The sequence below is a fragment of the Erythrolamprus reginae genome, chromosome 2, assembly GCF_031021105.1.
Source record: "Erythrolamprus reginae isolate rEryReg1 chromosome 2, rEryReg1.hap1, whole genome shotgun sequence".
Classification (NCBI taxonomy): Eukaryota; Metazoa; Chordata; class Lepidosauria; order Squamata; family Dipsadidae; genus Erythrolamprus; species Erythrolamprus reginae.
The window spans coordinates 290,952,699-290,969,669 of NC_091951.1; the positions used below are offsets into that span (position 1 = coordinate 290,952,699).

Below are 16,971 nucleotides of genomic sequence, written 5' to 3' on the forward strand. Positions count from 1 at the left end.
ATTAGTGAAATACGAAGATCTAAAAATCGAGCTGCAACGACTCTGGCATAACCAGTGAAAGTAGTCCCAGTGGTACTTGGCACGCTGGGCGCAGTGCCAAAGGATCTCAGCGGACATTTGAAAACCATCGGAATTGACAAAATCTCCATCTGTCAATTGCAAAAGGCCGCTTTACTGGGATCGGCAAACATAATTCGCCGCTACATCATGCAGTCTTAGGTGCTTGGGAAGCGCCCGAATGGTGATGAAATACGAAATCCAGCATAGTGATCTCATTTGCTATGTTGTATTGACATAATAATAATAATAATAATAATAATAATAATAATAATAATAATATTACTATTATTATTCAGAGGCCTTTCAAAGTTATGATGTCACTGAGCGAGGGAGACTTGTGATCCTGAAATTTGAAATTTGGCCGTCACAGCCCCAGTTTCTCACTTACAACAGCTGCAGGACCCACAGTCAAGTGATCACTATGTACAACCTTCCCTGTCGGCTTCCACAAACAAAGCCAATGAGCACGCTAACAGGAGACTGCAAGTTGCCCGTCTCTGTCAAGCGCTGGGGAAATCAGACACTTTCCTGTACGTTGCCTCAAGACTCAACGCATGGGATCACTTTGTCCTATAGCGCTATAGACTAGGTCTAAACTGAAGACCCGCCCTCTGCTGATGTTCCCCACAAGATGTCTGTTTTCCTTGCTTAAATAGGCTATGGGAGTGGTCAATTATCCCCAAACCTTACTCCCTAGTCCTTCTCAGGTGCCATTCCTGCCTTTTGGCAGCTCTGCTCATTCACACATTGAGAACAGGCTCCTCTTCTTCTTCTCCTCTCGTGGCAACCTCTGGAGGTACTGAGGGCCTGGCTAAATCCAAGTCTTCTCCAGCCTCCTTGCTGTCCAACTCTGGTATTAGGTACACAGGTCGCTGGCAAATCTCAACCCACCTCCTTGCTGTCTGAATTAGCTAGCAGCTGCACAGGCCTTGAACTCATGACAAGTTTTTATTTACTGTGCAAGGGCCAGCAGTTGCTGCAGGCTATGAGGCTGCAGGCGCCAGAAGAGGGGAGAGAACGCTGCCTGGCTGCTCCCTCCTGAAACAACCTTGGAAGTTTTCAAGCTCGTCTGGAGAGGCTTTTTTTAAAGAAAACTCTGAAAAAGCCACAAGATCTGGAGCTGCCAGTCTCTGGAAAGATGCGCATCTTGTGGCCCACAGTCAGAAAACCTCTCCACATGCAAACTACGTGGAAACAAATATGGCCGGGGAGGGGTGCAGAGAGGAGGGGGTCAGCTGAAGAACTCTCCGGCCCAAATCCCAAACCAGATTTTTTTTCACAACTAGGATTTTTTACGGGGGTTTTGTATGCATGCATGTGCCATCCGTATGTGTGAATATAATGGACACACATTGATAGAGAGATGAATGAAGTTGCTTGCATTGCTTCATTTTGATGTTACTTGCTCCAGGTATTTTAGTGATCTCCTCCAATATTGCATCTAAGGCCCAATAGGAGGAACCCAGGGTGGGGTGAGGGCAACACATGTGACTGAAGGGCACAAGCATGTATGCGCAATCTGGGCTTTGAAATTTCCCATGGCTCCCGCCGCACATGGAGGTGCAGCCAGTTTCTCCTCTGCCCCTTGTCCCAAGCCAGGATGGAGTGAAATTTCCTCCATTCCTCCTTCCCTGCTTGCACAGTTCAGAGCCTCACCTGCATTTTTTCCTATCTCTCACCATTTCCTTCCCATTGTCTTCCCGCACACTTGCCCTCCGGATTTATAAACATAGGCGTATCCTCTGGGCTTCAAATTTGAATCCCTCGATTCCTTCTAGGAAATTTAATGGCTTTTCCACACCCTAAATCCTCCAACAGACTATTTGGGGGAGTTTTTCCCCATCTCTTCCCTCCCCGTACTTCCTTCTGTCAGAGTCCCAAAAATTTTCACCACCATTTCAGTGAGCATGGATAGATGGGGGGTGGGTGGGGTAGAGGTGTCATGTGACTGAGTATGTTTGAGTGATGTCAAGTTGGCCATGCCCACTTAATCACATATCCCCACCTATCCGGACCCACAGAACAGGTAGTAAAAAAAATTAGAGCCCACTTCTGCTGAACTCCCTACAACTACACTTATTATCTAAGAGTCCTTTCTTCACCCTTCTGTAAATAAGATAATTTATGAATCACACTCACCCAAGAAAATGTTCCACCTTTTTCATATTTTCTCATCACAAGTTATACACAATTTTATATGTGCATGGCATCTGAAAATAAAAATTCACTTAAGATTAGCAATAAACATGATTCAGTATTTTAATACACATAATAATGTAATATAAATACTTCCTAGTAAAATTAATACCCTACAATTTGCCATATCAAATATATGTGTACACATGTAGGCTAATAGGAAAAGTACATTGGCAATGTATTTTGACTGAAAATGTTATTGTAAACATCTTTCTGATCTTTGTAGATTTCTACTCCTGTATTACTCCACAATAATACATTTCAACCATGTTGGTCACCTTTCTTGTCACTGAAACCTGGCATTCATGCCAGGGGACTGACAGGTAGCTAAAGTGATAGAGGTTCAAAAAGCAATAAATGGGATGAATATCCAGGAAAATACAGATCAGTTAGCTTAACAAAATTTGAACATGCTTAAAAGAGAGCTATCATCGTCACATATCTGCCTGATGAAGAATCAGTGTAATTCTTGCAAAGACAAGATCTATACCTTTTTAGGCTTTCAGTATTAACTAGAACTGTGTGATCTAGTATATTTCATATGTCAAGTTTTGATTGATTTGAACATGTTCAAACATTATGATGCCAAAAAGTCAAGTGTTTCCATTTTTTTGTCTGCCCCCTGTACACTGAACATAGGAATCACTTCATGGAAAAACAGGATTTGGGGAAGACAGGGTAGTTTAAAATGTTTTCTATTTTTTCCTAGTAATCAAAGCTTTAAAAGTATCATACTGAGACATACATTATGAACTGCTGTCTCAATTTGGTCTACACCCTACTGAAATTCCAGATGGTATCTTTGGAATACAGACAAAACAGATATGTGGGAACACGAGCAATGGAATGGGGTATATAGGATATGGCAGACAGAAATTTATGCTCTAATTGTTTTGCTTGCTTTATGCAGGCTACAAGAACAGAATATTGACATAGAAACATAAAAACATAGAAGACTGACGGCAGAAAAAGACCTCATGGTCCATCTAGTCTGCCCTTATACTATTTCCAAAATTCCACCAACAAACAGCCTTGCAGAGTTTCCTTGTACAGGTAGTATTTATGTCCATTTATTCAGCAACCAACCATTCAAAGGTATGGCAATACTAAAGGGCCTAACACATGACTACTATTTGTGACCTTCCCTGTGGCTCCTCTATTGTTTAGAATAAATAATTCTGCTACAAATTGCCTAGATATTTCATGCAACTAATGTTTTAAAAAATACTATAATAATTCCATTTTACTTTGTGATAAAGTAGGGCTACTTACAATAAAATCTGAATTGACTTGGTAAATGCTGACACAACAGCAAAAGCAGAAAATTACAACAATAAAAAGTGTTTGCTTAAAAACAGATTTATACAAAGAACTATATATTGGGACCAGTGTGGGTAAGAATGGGTTGTTGCAGATTACAGTTTACAGTGGTGAATCCAAAATAACTACAAAGAGCTGAAACAGCTCTTTCACCTTATGATGGGCAATCAGAGTGCAAACACAAATGCTATTCAATGTAAGTACAAAGAGGTATACAAGTAGGGGATAGGGTAACCTAATATCACATTACTGAAGAAGTCCAAAGATGAAATGCTTAGTGCTATTTGTATATAATTTCTGGAAACTAAAAACAGGAATATCTTTTTCCCCTTTGCACAACTGGATAGAGATTTGACATTCTAAGTAAGTCATGTGTATACTATCAAAATGACTGGAACTGGAAGTACCATTCACTTATAACAGGTGGCAATCAGTAATGGAATATCAGTTTCATAGGAAACAAATAAACAGAAATATACTCCTTCCTCAAATTAATTACCCTGCTGAACACCTTTAAATGTTTTCTATAACCCTTCATTGTTTAGGAATATAGAGTGGGGTGAGGGACCTTTGTGAAGTTTTGACCTTATGGCCTGTGGTGTTTTCCCCAGTTTAGGATGAACAACTTATATTCAATACAATTATACAAAGCCTAAAGCCCGTTAACATTTTTTCAGCTGGAGGTGGGGCAGAACATTACATCTGACTGTTTAAACTTTGTCACTGATGTCTTTGTTACATTAGTTGCTATGCTTTCAAATGTTCATTCAAACAATCTGAACATTCTAAGATAATGTATAACATTTACAGTACAATCTTATGATTGTTTGCTCAAACGTTAATGCCAAAGTAATGACAATAAATGGATAGGATCGCATATTTTAAATTACATACATGACCAAGCATGATTTAAAACCCTTTTATAACCCAAAGAATGCCTTTTATAACCCCAAGAAATGAGAATGGCATAGGAGTAAGATTTTTCAAAGTATGCTGAGTTTGAGACAAAAAAAAAGTTCAAAAACTTTTTGAAAATCTTCTAGGATACAACTATGTATTTTACCCTTAAATTTTTATGCTTGTAAGATGAATAAAATAATACAATGGATTGTATTAGTGTGTTTTAAATATAGAACAAATCCAATTTTCTAGTTTTAAATATTTATTTCCTAATTGGTCTTATATGCCGCCCTTCTACGAAGACTCAGGGCGGCTCACAAAAACCCAATACAAAAAACAATTCTAAAGCCCAATAATAAAACTATTCTAAAAACCCAAGTCGTAAAACCATAACCACACTCATTCCCATTCAAAACAATATAATCACACTTATTCACATCACAGTGATGCTAACAACCAGAGCAGAGTGTTAAAGCTCAACAGCTCAATATCCTATTAAATATTTCCCAAAAAGGCAAATCCACACTATATTATAAAACTAGTTCAACTCAAAATGTTATTCATTAATTCTTTAGACAATGGTGCTTAAGTTTATTAAGTTTATGAAAAAGTTCTATTTTGGTCTTATCAAACCCATTTGCATCACGGGCATATTGTGACATATCAGGATGTTTTTTGCCTCTGTGGAGTTGGGGTTTAGTGGCCTGCCCAGATAGTATCTGGCTTGCAGGCCACCAGTTTGAGTGGCCTGATTTGGGAGGATGAGGGGAAGAAATGCTGCCTGGGAAACAATCAGATAAGAAAGGAGAGAAAGTTGAACTCAATGAATTAATGATTGAAGAAAAGTCAGGACCTGACTTAATTGATCAGGTGGTTGTAAGTGCAAAGTTTATACCTTCAGAGTTGTAAGATTATGCTAATGTATCCTTACAATAAAGTAGAATTAGCTTATCAAGTCAGGCTTTCTAGTTGGTTTAGGACTGACATAGTTGGATCTATCTGGTTTAGGGATGGCATGTTTCCTCTCTGGAAGGGCTGATATTGTGGAACTGCTGCAAGGCCAGGGGAAGAAGACACAGGGTGTGATGAGTGAAAGGGTGTGATGCATGGGAGCAAAGAAAGGCAAGAGAGGTTGGCGACTTAACAAAGCAACTTGCAAGATTCATTGCTGGCTTACCCACCAACATTGCTTGTGGGAAGCTTGCAAGGTCACAAATAGTGATCACATGATTGTAAGACACTACAGTGCAAACTGGTTGCTAAGTGCCCAGATTTTGTTCATGGAGTCTGTAATGGCCAGAACCTTGCATACTCTCATTCTAAGTCCTTTTATCCACTGCTGTCATAACTTCAAACAGTAACTCAACTAATCGTCATACATCAAGGAATACCTGTATGTAGGAAAATACATTTTTCTCAATAAATACACGGACAAGTATATTTTGTACTCACTTAATTGGGTTGTTTTAGGATATATGGAAAACATAACTTTAGGTTATATTTATGCAGAAATATTGAACATTCAAAAGGTTTCACAAACTTTTAAAATACCATTGTACATAAATGCTACTTATGTTTGCAACGTAGCCATTTTATATTAAGGTCATAGGTTAATACACAAATAAAAATACCACAAGGAAGGACAAGAGGGAAGAAGAGGAAATAGATAGGAAGGGGAAAGAGGGAGGAGAGAAGTATGTAAGACAGAGAGGGAAAAAGAAGGAAGAGGGAAGAGAGGGATATAAAGGGAAGGGAATAATATGAAATATAGAAGGAAAACAGATGGGAGATAAAAGTACAAAAGGTGCAAATTTAGGATATTTGTTTATGACATTTTGAATAAATGTGTATGTAATGTTTTGATATTATGGTATATGTATGGATGTAAAGTTTGTGAAAAAATAAAAAATATATTTAAAAAAAAAGGAAAAATACCACTATTGCCTAAATTAGATGGAACAAATGCCAGTGAAATAGGAGAGGGAAAGCTCTTATAACCAATTTAGTTTTCCTGGAGTTTTATAATAAAGCCTAAGAGATTATCTCTGAAAATCTACAGAAGTAACATGTAAACCTCAAGAGGATAGATTAGATAGATGATAGATAGATAGATAGATAGATAGATAGATAGATAGATAGATAGATAGGTAGGTAGGTAAGTAGATCATTTTTTAGTACATAGTACATAGTCCATATTATTCATGTTTCTGAAAATGTTTCCAAGAAACATTAGAAATTTTCCATTTCCAAATTTCCAAACATTAGTTAACCCACCCACCCACCCCAATCCCAGATTGTTACACTCAAAACAGCCTTTTAACTTGGGATAGGGTATTAGAATTAGCCATCAAAATATCATCTTGTCTTTTCTTTCTCAGCTAATGAATACAATAAAAACCACTGGGCTCTATGTAAAATTTTATGAATCAGGGAGGGCAACTACACGATAAAAGCTTCATTGGAAAAGTTCATGTTGGTCAGTGAAATAAAATTACTTCAATTTAGGAAAAGACATTTCTTTTTTGCTGTTTACTTAAAATAACTTATGTAAAGAAAAAGGAGTAAATCTTCTTTAAAGCTTATTCCCCAATTTAAATATAAAAACTATTGAATAAATCCCCACAGTTCCCTCCTGGAACAGCTACTATGTTCAGAAACTTTTTTTTTTTTTACTTTGGGAAGTAATGATATACTGAGATTTCCCAATAGCGTGATAGTTGAACATTATGATTTTTTTCCTTACAAATCTTATTAGTCATGGTAAAGCGTGGTGCATAATCTTAAGAACAGATACTGCATAATGCTATTTCAAGCTGTGGGAAAACTGGTAACCAAATGTAACAGATCTGAGGTTGATCTGAGAAACAGAGTGGGGTAGGTTTTGAAGTTCAATGGTTTTCTTTGGAATACACAATAGTTTTCATGAGTTTCCACTTCAAAATGAAAATAAAATTTATAAGAATTTGTTATGGTCACTGGTAGCTTCAGGGCCTAAGGGCTGTCATCCTGTTTTATTTAAACTATACCGCAACAACAAAAAATGGAATAATTTTGAAAGACCCACAATCCTGCAACCACACAACACTGAAGATATGAACAGTTTTTTGAAACACAATGTTTTCAAATATATTATTTGTTTGTATTTTTAAAAGATCACATATCACGATATAACACTTTATTTTCAAAGACTGTGAAACTAAACAATAAACTATATTACAATGAATCAATACAGAAGCTAAATTAATGATGGTTTACAGATTCATTTAACATTATTATAATCTTAACTCAAAAGATATGCAACCAGACATCCTCCAGATATTTTGGATTTCAACTCTCATGATCCCCAACTACAATGAAGGCTTATGAGAATAATATAGCTTATAAGACTTATCAGAATACTAGCTCACATTAGGACAACTTTGTGACCAAGAAAAAGGTCTTTCTGATTCTGTAATAACCAGAATCAGATTGCCTCTAATAAAGAGGTTTTCTAGGAGAGAAAGTATTTGAGCATTTAGCATTTTTTTAATCGGAGATGAGGAATCAATACACCTCCTAGATCAGTGGTTCTCAAACTTTCTAATGCTGCGACCCTTTAATAGTTCCTCATGTTGTGGTGACCGCCAACCATAAGACTAGCACCAATTCTCCCAACAGAGCTTTAAGGTAATGGGCAGGAAGATCAGAGGGACACCCCCACTGTAAACGCCTGATTGGTCAGATTGTAAAAATATGTTCCAAGGTGCCAGAATAGAAGCTTTAGTTCCTAACACCATGGGAAATTTGTATTTTCAAATAGTCTTAGGCGACCCCTGTGAAACGGTCGTTTGACCCAACAAAGTGGTCCCGATCCCCAGGTTGAGAACCACTGTCCTAGATTATGTGAACAATTCCAACCAGGAATGATGGGACTTGGCGTTTGCATACTTAAGCTCGAATATTCCCCATTCTTCTTCTATATTATGATGAACTTCTTAAATTAAGATTGATAATGAGAAAAACAGTGATCAGACTGACAAAACAGAAATGTTGTGCCTTAATTAAATGGAAAGCATTATTACTAATGTTTTGCTTACAACAAAAGGGTTAATCACTATTTCTCAGCCTAACTTAACACATTTATTTACTCATTATCAACTTTATACATGAACACCACAGAATCAGACATTTTTAACATGAATTCCAACAGCATCATATATAAACATCTATAAAACCCAGATCAATATCAAATGTTATAAATACTGTGGAAATAAGGAAATGTTTATTTATGCAAACATCTTTTCATTTTTAAAAATATTATCCAGTAGAGATAAAGTCTCCACTAGACATTCACAATATTGGTGCCACCACTGAGAAGGCCCTCAACCTAACCATCTCTAGCCAACCATTCATTTTTCAGATGCTCTTACTATGAGCCCATAGATGATAAACAGAGATCCCAGTTAATAACATAAAGTTGTTATTTAGATAAAGAATACAAATCTGTAAAGTTTCTATATGTCAAAAGAGACACTCTGAATTTGATTTAGGTAGCAGTGGGAAACTAGTGCATCTGAGCCAGAGCTACATGCTTTCAACAGAGAATGCAAGGCAGAAATCTCACCACAAGATTCCTGAATCATTGCAGTTTCAGGATTATTTTGAAATGTAAAGTGTAAAGTGTTTTACAGCAAACTATTCATAAGGTAATGAATGACTCAATTTAGCCCTAACCAAGAAATTTGAATGCAATAGAAAAAAAGAATACAGTGGTACCTCATGATACGAACCCCTCGTCATACGAACTTTTCAAGATACGAACCCAGGGTTCGGAATTTTTTTGCCTCTTCTTACGAACTTTTTTCACCTTACGAACCTGCCGCCGGCCGCTGGGATACCCCACGTCCAGACTTGAGTTCCTCCCGTTTTTTCCCACCCTGTCCTGCCCCATTCTCCCCTCTGGATCTCCATGGGTTTCCTCCGTTTTTCTGCACTCTTTCCTGCCCCATTCTCCCCTCTGGATCTCCATGGGTTTCCTCCGTTTTTCTGCACTCTTTCCTGCCCCATTCTCCCCTCTGGATCTCCATGGTTTCCTCCATTTTTCTGCACTCTTTCCTGCCCCATTCTCCCCTCTGGATCTCCATGGGTTTCCTCCGTTTTTCTGCACTCTTTCCTGCCCCATTCTCCCCTCTGGATCTCCATGGGTTTCCTCCGTTTTTCTGCACTCTTTCCTGCCCCATTCTCCCCTCTGGATCTCCATGGGTTTCCTCCGTTTTTCTGCACTCTTTCCTGCCCCATTCCTCCATGGGTTTCCTCCGGCCGCTGGGATACCCCACGTCCAGACTTGAGTTCCTCCCGTTTTTTCCCACCCTGTCCTGCCCCATTCTCCCCTCTGGATCTCCATGGGTTTCCTCCGTTTTTCTCCACCCTGTCCTGCCCCATTCTCCCCTCTGGATCTCCATGGGTTTCCTCCGTTTTTCTGCACTCTTTCCTGCCCCATTCTCCCCTCTGGATCTCCATGGGTTTCCTCCATTTTTCTGCACTCTTTCCTGCCCCATTCTCCCCTCTGGATCTCCATGGGTTTCCTCCGTTTTTCTGCACTCTTTCCTGCCCCATTCTCCCCTCTGGATCTCCATGGGTTTCCTCCGTTTTTCTGCACTCTTTCCTGCCCCATTCCTCCATGGGTTTCCTCCGTTTTTCTGCACTCTTTCCTGCCCCATTCTCCCCTCTGGATCTCCATGGGTTTCCTCCTTTTTCTCCACTCTTTCCTGCCCCATTCTCCCCTCTGGATCTCCATGGGTTTCCCTCCCCCCACTCCGTTCGCCTCAGCTTCGTCTGCCGGCAGCTTTTTTTTTTTAATGCCTTAATGTTTTGAATTTTCCTAATCGGCTTGCACGCATTATTGGCTTTTCCATTGATTCCTATGGGAAACATTGTTTCATCTTACGAACTTTTCACCTTACGAACCTCGTCCTGGAACCAATTAAGTTCGTAACATGAGGTATTACTGTACATCAGTCACCTGAACTATCAGACTATGGGAAATCAACAAATATCACCAATCCATCCATGAGCCTTTTTCGGTGAGTTTGAAATCCCATATGCATTGAGATTAAATAATTTGGTACAATCAAATGATGAGAATGGAGTTATTGTGGTTTACAAATCTTCAGTTATGTATTACTTATTCATACTATTTATTCAACAGATCAGCTGAAACCAGATCATGTTTAATGCTATGTAAATCCTGCTATATTGTAAATATGGGGTTTTTTTCAATTTTGTTGATAATTTACTAGTCCATACTCATAAAACAGCAATATGCATCAAGAAATACCAGAAGCTTTGATAATGCTGGTTATATATTTCAGAAGTGGGGATAAAATCAGTTGCCATCTCTGTTATCAAAACAGATTTGTTTTATGACAAAATTATACATTACATTTTTAAAATCGATATGTAACAAGGCTAAACAGAAATTTAATCAAGCAAATCCTATATTAGGTAATTTTCCACTTAGTATCAAGTTTCTCTCTGAATAAAGCAGGAAGGTTTGCTTTATTCTGCATTAGCAGCCTTCACAAAAATCATAACCAGTTGTTCCATGTAGCCAGCTCATAAACTCAAGAGTTTATCCTCTTCTGCAGAAAAGTTTTTGTTTATGCTACAACCAGTGTTTCTCAACCTGGGTAACTTTAAGAGATCCAGATTTCAATTCCCAGCTGGCTAACTTTCAAGCTTGATTAAATTTCCGATTAGCCTTAAAACATGGTTGACTGGGGAATTCTGGGAGTTGAAGTCCAGACATCATAAAGTTGCCCAGGTTAAGAAACACTACTAGACACATACACTCTAAAAGCATAGAATATTCTAGCAAGACTGAATTATGTATTTTCCATACACATGTGTTAAAATCATTCTATTCTTGAACAACTTAAGGATATTCTTTCTATTTTCCACTTCCTGAAGAACACTCAAAATTAAAAATATAATTCAGAACTCCATAGTTTGTTTACAAAACATACTTTATGTAAAGAGTGCTAAGCAGTCAAAACCTTTGTTAAACTTTTTCACATAGCAAGGAGCAAAGTATTAACACATATACTGTCATAACCTAACTTCTCAAAAACTATAACATAATTTAGTAACAAACATAATGCAAGATCTTCTGAAGTTATTTCATACAAATGTTTTAACAGAAGTTAATAAGAATATCCCTGATATAATGTACGTGTACAGTATATTTGTGAAACTGAGTTTTAATAATCTAAATATGAGAACAGTATTGTATGAGAATATAATGTGCCATCTATTAAAAACATGACACAGTGTTATATTGAATCATATATACAAATCTTGAAAGAAATGGTATCAAATTATAAACATAGATATATAGCAATAGGAAAAGTCTTATAAAGAGCTATTAATACTACTATGTTGTCTTCTGCTATTATACATTAATCCAAACTTTACCTAATAGCTTTACAAAAGAAAGGACAACTTTTCAGAATGGATTCCTTGAAGAGATCAAATTAGTTCAAAATGAATTTGAATAGGCTAAAAATATGATACACACAAAACCCTTGGTAACAACTCACAAGTAAAAGTAATTACCAACTTGGAAAGCTAATTGGGTTTCTACACATTGTATCATTTTGGATTATAATTTGACACCTCAATATAATGTAAAACTTGCAGGTAAGCCCAGTATAATGTGTGCAACATTTAAAGATCTTCAAAAATCATTTGAAAGTAAATAAGAGTGTTCACTCTTAAGATAAATCAGTGCTCATTGTAAATACCTTTTCCTCAGTTGAACAATTCATAGAAGTCATAACTGTAGCTTATTAAAATCATTTTTTGAAGGAGAAAGATAGGAGTAAGCCTTCAGAAAGAGCCCTTCACAGGATTTTGCTATGTTGCCATCAGTTTTTTAAAACTCTTAACAGCAACATATATTTTACAGAAAGCTTTTCTGGTTTTTCAACACAAGCCATCAGTGATCAAAAGTAATCTCACCTGTTTTCTATCCAGGGTGCCTGGGAAAAGGAAGATCCGAACAAACTAGGCAAACACACACGCACACACACACACACACACACACACACACAGAGAGGTTTCTTACCATGATAATAAATCTCGTCTGCGGAGGATGGTTCCTCATTGGAAAAAGGACCAGGCTGCTAACTGTCTTCTGCTTTTCGGGCTGAAGGAGCAAGCCAAACTGCGAAGCCTCGGTCTCACCTCTCCCCAATCTTCACATCGCCTTAACACTCCTTCGCAAGAAACGGCAGATGCGTGCGCGTTGCGAGAGCCTTCCACCCTCATGTATTATGCACACATAATCCTTTCCACTGTAAGCGCTCTGGAGGGGGAAGAGGGAAAAAAACCCGAAAGAAAAACCACGCATACACAACACGCTCCCATCTTCCCCCAGCACGGAGGAATTTCAGAGCAAGCCAACCTCTCCCGTCTGTTGTTCCCGGCAGAAGCTCTGCTTCGCCCTTCGCGACGAGGACTCCAGATTGTTGGTATCTTCTCCCCCCCATCCCCAAAGGAAGCCCACGCACAAGGAACATAAACACCTCCAATCCGCCGCAGGGTTATTACGACTCCCATTTCCCACCAAAAAAAGGTGGGGGAGCAACAAGCCTCACAACTACGAGGCGGGCCCTGGTCCTTCGCCTCTTCCGCCCAGACCTCCCCCCTCGACACCCCCCTGCCACCTTCTCCATTGTACACCGTTCAAGTAGAGCCACCTTTCCCCGCCGCCGCCTTTTCCCTTTCCCCTCTCCATCCCCGCCGCGGCCGCCCCCCACCTCCCCCCAGTGGCTGGAGAAGCGACTCTTTACCTCAGAGGAGCCACTGCGGCCGACTCCGGCCTTGCCCTTTCTCTCGCCGTGGCGGGGAGGTGCAGGTGCCTCTCAGGCTCGGGAGGAGGGGGGGCAGCAGGAACCGGGAAAAGGAAGGAGGGGAAGGTGGCGCTGCCTCTGCTGCTGCTGCGGCGGCGGTGGTTACGGGGGAGGGTGGGAAAAAGAGGGAAGGGGAGGAGTTTGCGCTGCCCCTGGCCGGCGCGAGGAGGCGGCGAGGGAAGGCTTTCGGGGACTGCGAGCGACTGGACTGTCGTCCTTCTGGTTTGCTTCTCCTCAGTTCCCTCTGATGGGGGCGGGAGGGAAAAGCCGAGCCCCGCGAATCCTCGTCTGGGTGGCTTCGGTTCAGCCAGGAGCCCGGCGGACGGAACTCTTTTCCGGGACTTGGCTGCGACGATTCGATACACGGAGCTTCCTTCGCGGGCTCCTCTTGCCCCGCCTTCGCGAACCCGAGGAGCTGTAGCTATCCGGGCCGCAGGCCTGAAGTGGAGGGGCGGAGCCTCCGTGGAAAGGGGTGGAGCCGCACCCACGAGCGAGCCGACCATGAGGACTGGTTTTTTTTTAAATAGATTCAATGAGGGGAGTGGGCGGAGCTGAGAGCGGGGATGACTCACGCCGAGAGGGGGGGAAAGAAGGAGGAGCCTCGGGAACGGAGGACAGCTGGGGAGAAAACGCGCCACGGCGGAGCTAAGCCTCTGGTTGGAAGTTTGGAGAAGCCGCCTTTCTCTTTCATTTGAAAGACAGGGTTTATGTCCAATCAAACAAGAAGAGGCGTGCTTAGCGAAAGGGGGAGAGGTTTCCGTCTTTTGCAAGCGATGTTGCCCGGAAGAAAGACGGACCTGTGGGACGGTGGTTTCCTTTCTTGTTTTCTTATCCGAGTAATGATTGGCTTGAAGGCATGGTTGGCGCGTCTGTCCTGTGTTTACCCGAAAGAGGTAACCTGACGAAGGATTACGGGTTTGTAAGGCTTACCTGGTTGCGTGGACTGCAGAAATCTGTTCCTCTGATTATAATGGTGAGCAGACGGAGGATTTATATCTGATGGGGGCACCATGGCCTTTTCTGTAACCCCTTAGTGTTCCCGGTGGATAGGTGAAAAGGGGATTTGCCAGGTAGCTCTCTCCTGGAAGGATTGTTGCTTTCCCCAGCGGTAAGTGCTAAACTGCTTTAGTCATTAGTAATTCTGGACATATTAGGGTTTGTTTGGCTTTTGTAACTAGAACAAGGACAGTTTAAACAGCGTATTCTATTAATTAAGGCCAGAGTTTGATGTATTTGTTAATCCGAGGCTTTAAAAACAATTAAAATTTAATAGCAATATAAGAAATTAAATGAGTATTTAATATAACAGTTGAAATGTTTTAATAGCAATATAAGAAATTAAATACTTTTTTAAAAAAAAAGGTTTTTTATTCCTTTCCACAAATTCCATTTTTATAACAAAGCACAATAGTGTTGTTGTTATTATTGTTGTTATTATAATTATTATTTAGATTTGTATTCTGCCCTTCTCCTAAGACTCAGGGCGGCTTAAAATATACTGCTCAAAAAAATAAAGGGAACACTCAAATAACACATCCTAGATCTGAATGAATGAAATATTCTCATTGAATATTTATCTGTGAGATTAATTTCCAGGATTCTTGAAAAACTGATTAGATGACTTTGGGCTAGACCAAGGGAGTCAAACTAGCGATAACATGTTGTCACATGATGTATCACAACTTTTCCCCCCCCTCATTAAGATAGGGTGGGCATGACCAATGCATGACACATCTGGTCCATGGACCATAAGTTTAGCGCTTCTGGCCCAACTCACTTCATAGGGTTGTCATGGGAAAAATAGTAGTATATTCACTGCATTGAGTTGTATATGAATAAGGATAAAAGAAAACCTAATTGTATTTGCCTCAATTAATTTTGGGAACATATTTCAATTGTTTCAAATCACTGTGGCTTGACTCCCTAAATTCCACAAGTGTGGTCTTCAGCAATTCAGTTTATGATAATAGGTGAGATATTTTTATATAGGTAATGGGTGGGAATACACACATGCACTTAATTTAGAAAGTTCCTTTTTTTTTTTACTAAGTTGTGCCTCAAATTGGACTGTATGTACTGGACTGGTTGTTGTTTTTTGGTTTTTCTTTAATCCTGATCAAGACTATTCTTCACAATGTTATTGTTAACACTATGAAGTTTAGACAGATAGCCTATTGATCAGGAGTTAAATGCTCCAAGTTCGAACCGGATCGCACAGACCAGTAGGGCCTGGCACTGGTGGTTCAGCACACAGGTAGTGATGGCTGGCTGGCCACGTCCCCAAATCCCTGCCACCCCCCAGAACCAATGGGGAAAATTTTCACATTTCACCCCTGTTATTGATGTTTAGAAACATTTCTGTGATCACTGGAAAAAATCAGAGCAGTTATTCAACAAGTGAAATTGCCCTAATCTAAATTGGATATAGTCAGTATCAGTTTTCTTTTTTCATACCAAAGTCCTGCCTGCTGAAGACAATAATTTTCTCAAAAAGATTATAAATACCATAATAGTTATATTTTATTGCAATGCCCTTGATTGCAACATATGCATTCACTTGCAATTGGCCTTATGAATTCTCCACACAAAGCTCTTATCCTTTGATGTAGGAAAATTGGTTGTTTATTCTCATTCTATTTTGGATCTCCCCATTGATTGCTGGATATGGTCATTGTCTGAAAGGAACCATATAACTGCTGTGTCCCTTGATTCAGCTTAACATTTGATGTTTTTCTTATTTTTTAACTGCTTGATAAAGAAAAGAATAGTGAACTCTGGAATACTGTATTTATGGACTGGTTTCCTGGTATAACCACTGATACTGCATATCAAATGATGCCTTAAAGTATACATATAAATTGTGAAATCACTGTTGTTCAGTGCCATGATTGGTGCATTCAACCAGAATTATTTTAGGTCTCCTGATTGTAGCACTGTTAGTATGTTATGTACTACTACATTGTTTTCTATTTTGCAGATTAAAACACATATAAGTTAGAAAATTATATTAGCATTACGCCGGGACAACAATTCTTGGTGTAATATGAAACAAGTTTGTAAGCATCTAAACATGGGCAATTAAGCATATGTATAGACGAAAAAGTTTATTGTACAGTATAAGATAGCCAAGGTCATTCCTTTTAAATCTCTTTGCTTAATGTAAATCTAAGATTCAAAATGTACCTTTTATGATTATTTTAAAAATAAGCCATGTCTTTTTTTAAAAGTTCATTTTGTTTAGTTTTTCTCCTCAAATAGCAAAGATAATCAAGAGAAGAAAAAATAGGAATTTTAAAAAAAATCTCCCATGGAAATTCTATGTATGATATTTTTGAGAGCTTTACTTCTAAAAAAAATATGTTATTTTTATTTAAAATAGCATTTTTGAGAAATTTTATCACTATAAATTATGTCACTTTTATTAAAAATATATTGCACCTGCATTTTTGTTGAATTATTGTTTTGTAATATGTGTTTTAAACAGTCAATATTTAGCATGCAGTTCTGTTCGTTCTTGATTCTGCTGTTTTATCACATTTTTAGCTTTGAGCTTTTTAGCTTAAAATATCCAAAGTTGTTATTGATTATGTAACTCAGACAAACA

At 39.0% G+C, this 16,971-nt stretch overlaps 1 protein-coding gene across 6 annotated transcripts in view; it reads right to left on the reverse strand.

Moving 5' to 3' along the window:
- The window catches only part of CSNK1G3 (casein kinase 1 gamma 3), a 75,914-nt gene extending 62,050 nt beyond the window's left edge, over positions 1 to 13,864 (reverse strand). For 4 of the 6 annotated variants that reach the window (XM_070742856.1, XM_070742852.1, XM_070742854.1 and 1 more), the window contains exons 1-3: positions 13,308 to 13,864; positions 12,581 to 12,820; positions 2,200 to 2,270 (exon numbers count right to left, since the gene is read on the reverse strand). The gene's annotated coding sequence lies outside the window, so the exon portion shown is untranslated. Of the gene's footprint in view, positions 1 to 2,199; positions 2,271 to 12,580; positions 12,821 to 13,307 lie in introns of those variants that run through there. The other 2 variants (XM_070742851.1, XM_070742855.1) reach the window with 2 other exon arrangements.
- Between the last annotated feature and the right edge of the window lie 3,107 nt (positions 13,865 to 16,971).